Source organism: Dermacentor silvarum, chromosome 2 (assembly GCF_013339745.2).
Source record: "Dermacentor silvarum isolate Dsil-2018 chromosome 2, BIME_Dsil_1.4, whole genome shotgun sequence".
Lineage (NCBI taxonomy): Eukaryota > Metazoa > Arthropoda > Arachnida > Ixodida > Ixodidae > Dermacentor > Dermacentor silvarum.
This window is the reverse complement of record NC_051155.1, coordinates 11738629-11747363: the sequence shown is the minus strand read 5'-3', so window position 1 is coordinate 11747363 and position 8735 is coordinate 11738629. Positions and strand designations below refer to the sequence as shown.

Here is an 8735-nt window from a genome sequence, read left to right as displayed (position 1 = left end):
GGCAAACTTTTCATATCAATAATCACTTTCGTTGCTTTACTTGTACATAGACACACTTTGAAGAGGACCAGTACGAGGGAAATCGACAGGATGGGCTCCGTCTCAGTCAATAGCCCTACATCATCATGGACTATATTTTCGAAGTGAAAAACATTGCTAATCTGTATTTGACTGTCTTAGTTTCATTTACGGCTTTTGTACGCGATATGTATGCAGTGTTGTTCATTTTTCTAGCGTTAGCTACACTGGCCTAGCCAAGCCCGTTTCGCGCGGCACATCAAGAGCGGTGCTGCGCATGCGCAAGGATCAGTGATGTCACACGGCTTGCGCACCAGAACCACCGGAGCCGGCACCGCTCGCGCATTCCGCCGCCGCCGCGCGCGACTCACCACCGCCGCGTAATTCATTTTCCAGGGCAGCTGGGCCCTCGACTGTGGCGCCGCCGCTCGGGAGAACTTGAAACACGGCGACGCCTCGGATCTGGGCACTTTTGCTCCCTAAGGATCGCCTTTGCCTAGGTACCACGCAGGATACGCCACTAGGTCCATTCGCCCCTAGCTACGCTGGCTGCACGGCTGCACAACTTGAAACACAGCCGCGATGTAGACGCGCCTGCTGCATTTGTTGCGCTGCCGTGTTCTACAGTCGTGAAACGTGTTTTCTCTGTCGCGATGGGGGCATATGAAAACTCTATAATCGCAAAGTGGTGAGTAAAACGGTTCAAATTAACGACGCAGTGTGTTGTCAGCATTCATGGTGCCAAAACGTCGCTTGTGATGCTCAGCCGAGGAGCCCCTTGTGAACGTGTACCGTCTCTAGCTCAGACCATTTCGCATACCACAACATCATGCTCGCGATTAATGGGTTACCGTTTTGATGCATTGAAACGCATAATCTGAGTGTTAGGTGCTACGATTATGGTGGTGGGACAAGATAAGCCCCAATTAATGCACACGTTGTTAACAGTGTTTAGTGCACATAGGTGAAATTCTGAACAAGTGTGCCCCCCCCCCTCCTGCCGCTGTCTTTACCTTGCATTCCTCATGTATTAAGTGCAGATGGTTAGTTGTGCTGGCACGTTCTCGTTTGCATGGGTGTCGCCCTTGCGCAGGACCTGTACCATCATTTTCAAATGCAAACAAAATATCGAGGTTTGAAGACTGAACCTATTTTTGTATAATTCGATGGCGCCAGAGTACCGTGAAAGGTCTGCAGGAAGGTCTACTACTACGTTGTACAAGTTCATATTTATTTGTGTGCTCGGCTGTTGACAAAGGCATTGCACAAAACAGCAACACTTACGTGGCATAAAAGGAAAAAAAATTGCAGTCGAGGTAGGACTAGAACATGATTCTAGTGGAGTCGTGTTCACTGTTTCCACGATTTTGCTAACCCTGCTCTTCTGACTGGCTGCAACTTTGTCATCATTGTTACTGCAGCTTCTGGTCGATGTAGGTGCTTTATTGGAAGCGAAATTTGATGAAGTAAACTTACCCGTTTTGTATTTGTACAGCTTTTTATCTGTCATTCGTTCTTTCCTCAACCTGGAAGAGCTGGCCTGAATGCGAAGTGTTAAGGCCAGTCTCCAAAATATTTAATGGTACAGGTCATCTCTTAATTTGTATTTGTATAGCTGACACTTCCAGCTATGCAAGTTGCTACTTTCAATTCTGTGCCTAGTCGGGTACTGCTATATCCTGCCACAAGTTCACCATTTAACAGCTACTGCACTTGTTTCATCCACCTACCATTCACACCGACAAGGCAGAGGTACGGTATCAGTAACATTTGTTGCACAAAATTCTTGCTGTAATTTAATTGCGTGATCAATCTATATTAGTAAGGCAAAGACATTAAAATTATCTGCAAAGGTCGAGTATTCAGTGCAATCTTGGGCACTGCAGACAAATATTCTTGCATAGAATGCAAAGAGCATTCCCTGCACTAGGAACACAGCTCTAGCCAAGAGAAAAGGTAGCATAAAGCGGGGTGCTTGTGTTGTCGCATGGCTCTCTTAAATGGGTTGTGGCTCCTGCACATAATGGCCTCTCTCTGCAGCCAAGTTGTGCACAGTTATTTTATACAACTTGCAGTGCCATTGATTGCTGGGGGACCCTGACCCTCTGCAACACATTCTGAAAGCACAGCTGAAACAACTTTGCCTGCCACAAGCACTTTGGAGGGCTTGCTGGACCATATTTCAGCTCTCACCGTGCATGGTTTTGTCTTGGCAGTCTTGACACCTTGTTGGAACAGCTTGGAGGTAACGTACACCTGTGACCAAAATTAGGCAGACCAAGTGTTCTGTGGAAAAAGGAATTTCTTGACAACTCCAACTCATAACACGAAATTGATGAATGTGCTGCAATGTTTGCAATGCCAAGTCTCAAATGCACTCTTCAGTTTCAGGTTCAATGTCGAAGATCAAGAAAATTTAGTTCTTTTTCACAGATCCGCTGGTGTCATTTCTTTGATCAGGAGTTTACTTCAATGGCATTATTGTGCAGCCCTTAAAGCACTCTGTTGTGGCAGATGCTGCCTCCTCCTTTGCTTTAACATTGACCATTTGACACCTTGTCGGCAACCATCCTGCAAGTTTGATGCATTTAACCTCCTGCTGCTGCTGCTATACAACACTCCAGTGACCTTGCTAACTGCCAGTCTGCTCTTCAGAACTAAAGGCTCAACCTCTTCTCTTGACCACTTTCTGAACCTTGCTGCTGTTCTCTAAAACACAAGATGCCAGCCGTGCAGGATACTCGCTCTGGTGCCCGATGCCACAGCCCTTGACACCGGTGGCACCGTGCCTACTGATCTGCCTTGAGTGCTTGACACCATTCTTCTCGAGGCTCCACGACCATCTCAAGGGTCAATCAATATGGCTCATTACTCCGCATCCTCCCTCAATTTCGCTGCCATGCCCCTTTACGACTTCTACGGAGGTACAAGTACTCCAACAGTTCGCATCAAGCCCTGCCGTGCCCCACTCCTTGATCTCGCTCGAATGTTGAAGTGTGCCTTGCAACTTTCACAACTTCACCCTTCTGCTAATGCTCTACATATGTATGAACATGGGATTAGTCAATAATAGATGCAACCATGCCTTCCATATGAAGTAATTTCTGCCGTAGCATTAGCAGAGAATCTGAGATCTACTTTCGTGTCATCTGCCCTGGCACATAGTTTGTACCGTAATGAAATTAACTTCGAAAGAATTTTAATGTGGCGAAACCAGACAAGCGATGACTGAATTTAAAAAAATGATACTTATCTATTTTGGGTTTTTTTAGTGTGAAAAATGTTCTTGCACAGCGTCAAACAGGCAGTAAAAAAGCTTGAATAGGCAATCTGTTGGTGCAGAGTTCACATCTTCTTGGGCATTGTGGGTTTTAATCATTTTCTTGTATGGTTTTCATAAAACACTTTGGATTCCTGTGTCAAACATCACAATGATTAGGAGTGTCGGTGACAGTTCTTGCAATGAAATCGCTACTTCGCTTTAGAAATTGCATTAAATTTCCAGCTTCTTAAGAAATGCTGTTTTTATCCTGGTTGCTTTAATATCGAAAAATTTTTTGTCAATACTCGCCAAAGTATTTTTGTACACTGGCCAATAACCCAAAACTGAGGGTGCATATTTACCACACTTGTGACCTGCCCTGTGGTGGCGTAGTGGCTATGGCATTGCACTACTAAGCCAGACGGCGTGGGATAGAATCCCGGCCGCGGCAGCCGCATCTCAATGGGGGCGAAATGCGAAAACGCTAGTGTTCCGTGCACTGGGTGCACAAAGAAGTCAAAGTTAATCCGAAGCCAGCCACTACAGCGTGCCTCATGATGAGATTGTTTTGGCATGTAAAACCTCAGAATTTAAAATTTAACATACTTGTGGCAGCCAAGTCAATATGTCCATTGTATTGTATTGTGCATCTGATAAAAGTTGTCTCCAAGTCCCGGTGAATGCAGCACTAAGCTGCGAAGAAGGCCTTTAACAAAAATTTTTCTTTTTTTACAGTTCATGCAGTTTGTAACGTCTTTATTAAAAACTAAGGGATTAAAAAAACATACCTTCCAAAAATCTGCACATGCACGCAGCACTCTGACTGGCCTTCAGCACAACAGGCCAAGCTCAAATGTAACACTGCTGCCAAGTAGCAGACACAAGGGGCAAGCCTTCTGAACTGTTAAGAATTCGCCCCTCCAAGAATGCACTGCCACTTATGACTGCGCTGCAATAAGCTTCTTGATGCACTGGCTACTGAGTGGTAGAAGCCAAAGTGCTTCATGTCGTCTTGCTTGTCATGCATGTGGTGTTGGAAGCACATGGAATAATGCCAAAACACAAAGTGAAAATTTCCTGAATAGCTTGAAAAAAAAGTTTTCTTTCATATACACAAAACTTGGAATAAATGCAGAATCTTGCTTCTATCCCTGAAGTAACCCCCCCTCCCCTGTTTGTCCCGCTTTGACGTTCGAGGATTCTGGTCACATAATGCATAGGTGCTATGGCGGACACAGTTCCTGTAATTGCAAAATGGGTAAATAGTCCCACGTACTGGCAAGTTCCGGAACAATTGGTTATCTAACTTGGCACAGACACTAAGCACGTTATAGACTAGTGCTTGTAAAATAATAATGGGAATGCAAGTGCTTCCTCTTTCATTGTGAAACTAGCCTTACACGGCAAATTTTCATTATATGAAGGCTAGAGCAATGAAGTTGGCATGTGCGTGCAGTGGTTTAGTCTCTCCCGATTACACAATCACACTCCCTGTGCACCAACAATTGCACCAACGCTGCAAGTGAACATCATTCCACTCTACCAAATGCAACTTAGTATGTGGCTTAACAGTGTACCTTTTCATATTCTAAATTACTATGGAAGAGTGAAAACAGCCACACTTATGCAAAAACTTTAGGTCTTTCTTTTTGCCCCTGCAGGTGATTATAGAAAAAAATGGTGCTTGAGAGCATGAAGAGTTGTTCCCGTACAACATGGTTGGCTTTAGGCCTCTCTCCACACAGGATGTAATGCTTCTGCTCAAGACTCAGGTTATTGACAATAGAAGCAGGGACGTGAGAGGTATATTGGCCTTAGGTTTGTCTAAAGCGTTTGAAACAGTGGCTCACGACTGCATTCTCAAAGAAATCTCTGCGCTAAACCTAGGGGGTAGATTCTTTACTTTTGTGGAATCCTCCCTCAGGGGCAGGACGGCGGCTATCAGAGTAGGACAATCAAAATCAGAACCATTTGAGCTCGGACGTAGAGGAACCCCTCAGGGTGCAGTAATTTCCCCCCTTCTATTCAACATTGCGATGCACAGGCTTTCTAAGAGATTATCAGCTGTACCAAATGTGGAACATGCGCTCTACGCTCTGACGATATCACAATTTGGTGCCCGGGAGGTTCGGAGGCGGCCGTTGAGCAGGCGCTCCAGGAAGCCCTAGAGGTTACTGAGTCCTTCCTTGACGGAACGGGACTTAAGCTCTCCCCGAATAAATCCGAACTTTTACTATACAGGCCATCGAGACAGGGGGTTCGAGGGATAACGCCTCTAGACCAGATTCCTATTAATGTTTATATGAGGAATGGTCAGATCCCCAGGGTCGACTCGATCAGAATCCTTGGGTTGCTGCTTGACTCCAGGGGCTGTAATGCCAAGACCATTGCTCACCTCACGTCCAAAACTGAAAGCATTCTTAGACTGATCATGAGAGTATCTAATAAGAAAGGAGGGATTGGTGAGGACAACCTGCTTAGAGCGCATCACGCATTCCTCATGAGCCACGTCAATTATGTTGTTTCAGCCTTAGATTGGACAAAAACGGAGAGGGACAAACTAGACACCCTGATGCGGAAAAGCATCAAAAAAGTGTTGGGCATCCCGATTACAGCAAGCACTGAGAAACTAGTGCAGCTGGGGGTGCACAAGACTATCCTCAAGCTGATTGAGGCACAAAGGTCTGCGCAGGTTGTGATACTTTCGGGCCGGCCGACGTCTTCTGGAGGCAGCGGGTCTTCGACCTAGCTTCAGCCTGAGGGAGATTGTACAACTTGATGTTAAGGTCAGAGGTACCTACGTCGTTGATCCATTTCCTAGAAATGTACATCCGCGGCACAATAAGGGAAGGCGAGTAGAGCGAGCTAAAGCGTTTTTAAGAACACTTCAGGCATTGAATCCTTTGTTGATGTTGCCCAGTATGGTTGTGCGGATAAATTCACAGTCTCTGCAGTTAACGACAGGGGTGAACTTCTCTCCACAGCTTCGGTAAGGACTAACATGGTCGATGTGGCCGAGCAGGTTGCCATCGCAATCGCGATGCTTGATCCCAAACGATTGATTATTTACACGGACTCCGGCGTGGTGGTCAGGACCTTCGCCTCAGGCCTCGTAGCAAAAGCGGCAGCGCTTCTAAAAAAGAAATCAGATACAGACTCTATCCGCCACATTACTTGGTTCCCAGCCCACATGGGAGACGTGTTGCCGGGTCGCCTGAACCCCAATGAGATTACTCACCGCCGTGCACGAGAACTCACGTGCCGCGACGGGGGTGGGACCTCTGCGAGTTCGGAGACTATTGGCCATAGCGACCCTCTACTTACGTTCCATGAAATTACGGCACGTGACAAAGGGGAGCGGCGACATTTTCCACCTCCCCATCCTAAATGGAGTAGAGCACTGTATCGTACTCTCAGGATGCTTCAGACGGGTTCGTACCCATCGAGAGGCTTCCTGAGTAGACTACACACAGAGATAGATCCTCATTGTCTGGATTGTGGGGAAGAATTCTGTACTTTAGCCCATAAGCTCTGGCAGTGCCCTGTGTTACACGACTTCAACAACAGCGAGGGCTGGGAGAAGGCCATCACGAGCACTAAACAGGAAGACCAGTCCAAGGTTGTCCAGAGGGCCCATGAGAGAGCAGAGTCATGGCCTCCCAGCTCCAACATGGGATTAGCCAACAGCTAGCCAGGGGCCTCTCTGGGGCTCCAATGGCTTGCTCCTCGGGACCTTAATAAAGTTCTTTGTCTGTCTGAGGTAAAAAAATGTTTGGCGCACAAATGTTACTTGTTCTCTAGGAAGGTGTTCCGACTGTGCTTGCATAGGCTGTACTTCTCGGGACATTCAACATCATTCATGGTGCACCTGAACTATAACACACACGAAGTATATGGCATATCCATACAAAGAAATGGCTATCACATCACAGTAGCGTTTATTTTTATGCTTTCAGGATATACATTAACGCAACACTAATACAAGCTGGCCAGACCGAAGGCTGGATAACTTGACAGCTGCACACAGCCCGTCCTGTTGCCAGTACATCACATTGGTCTGAGGACCTGCAAGAGTGACATGCAGGTTGTAGTATAGCCAGTACAGTATACTGCTAGCGTGAGGCATTTGAGAATTCAACTTCAAGTTTCCATAGACATCAACATTACTATTATATCTATCTAGGCAGCGAACTTGGAGACGCAGCCAGCGCTGTCCTAGCTGCCTTACATGAAAGCCACAGTGACTTGGAGATTACCACTTTCTTTAATATGTCCAAAGCCTTTCTTTTTTTGTCATGATACAACCACTGATAGCCAATTATCATCTGAGTCAGAGAAATGAGCACTGGCAGATGTCAAGATGCCATTCAGCCAGTTGAGTTTCTCTAGCAGGGAATCAATAGCCAAATTTTCTGTGCAAAATGTCATTATGCACCACTCCCAAGTAATTCATTTGCTTGCTCCAACAGTGCCTGCACAATCCAAAAGTGGCTGGCTCTGAATATTTGTGGCTGTCGACCTCAATGTGGCCGTACCTAGTTCCTAATAAAAACCTGCTTCGCTGCTATGTATGGGCATTGCCATTAAAAGCTGGACTAACTAGCAGCCCAACATGGTTATAGTTGCTAGAAGCTGCTATTGTGGAGACACTGCCCAACATCTACATGCACTATGCAATATTGAAACCTGTGCTTGTCTATCTTTCGCCGGTGACCCCTTTTCACTGGCTAACGAATGTTAAACGTTATCGCTCGGTGCAGGACACGCCTGCATGTATAGAAAGTTTCTCGAACGTTATCGATGCTTCTATCCGTTGTCTGTTGTCACCGACGCTTATGTAATCTGATTGTATGAGCGACGCAACTTGTCTAGTACTTTCTGGAAGACACGCGGGCACCAGGGATTACTCTGGAACCTTCAATGACTCGTGTATAAAAGCTGACGTGTTTCATCGCTGATCAGATTTCGACGATCACCCACTGTGTTCGCCGCTATTGTTGTGCTTCGAGTGCAACTTGCCTATGTGGACACAGGTTCGCCCAGTAAAAAGTCTGCTTCGTCATTCACAGTTTTGTGACTGTCTTCTTCACCGTCACTACTAAGTGACAATATGAGCATGCTGCCGGTATCAAACCTAAAACCAGTCAATAATTGATGCAGGAGATTGCCTTATTCAACAGCCTTTGAAAGCAGTCTTAAAAGAATGTAAAACATTTGGAAAGAATATTTTTATTCTTGTCTGAAATATCACTGCTAATTTTGAAGTTGCCATTTTGTTCTCGGACATCTTGTGCACCTAGTATGTAGCTTTTATTTATTTCAAAAGATATGCTGGGTCAATAACTATTTTAACCTGTCAGGACATGTGCTTAGTATTATGTCATGTTCAAATAAAGCAACAGACAAATTTCCTGCACGGTAAATTTTATTAGCATTTTGGAGGCAATCAACAAGC

The 8735-nt window shown here is 45.7% G+C and overlaps 1 long non-coding RNA gene across 1 annotated transcript; it reads left to right on the top strand.

Moving 5' to 3' along the window:
* The first annotated feature begins 570 nt into the window (after positions 1-570).
* On the top strand, positions 571-8222 carry LOC125942906 (uncharacterized). The gene is made up of 3 exons (XR_007465412.1): positions 571-706; positions 2094-2263; positions 4016-8222. It is a non-coding gene; the product is annotated as an uncharacterized LOC125942906 (long non-coding RNA).
* Positions 8223-8735: the final 513 nt, after the last annotated feature.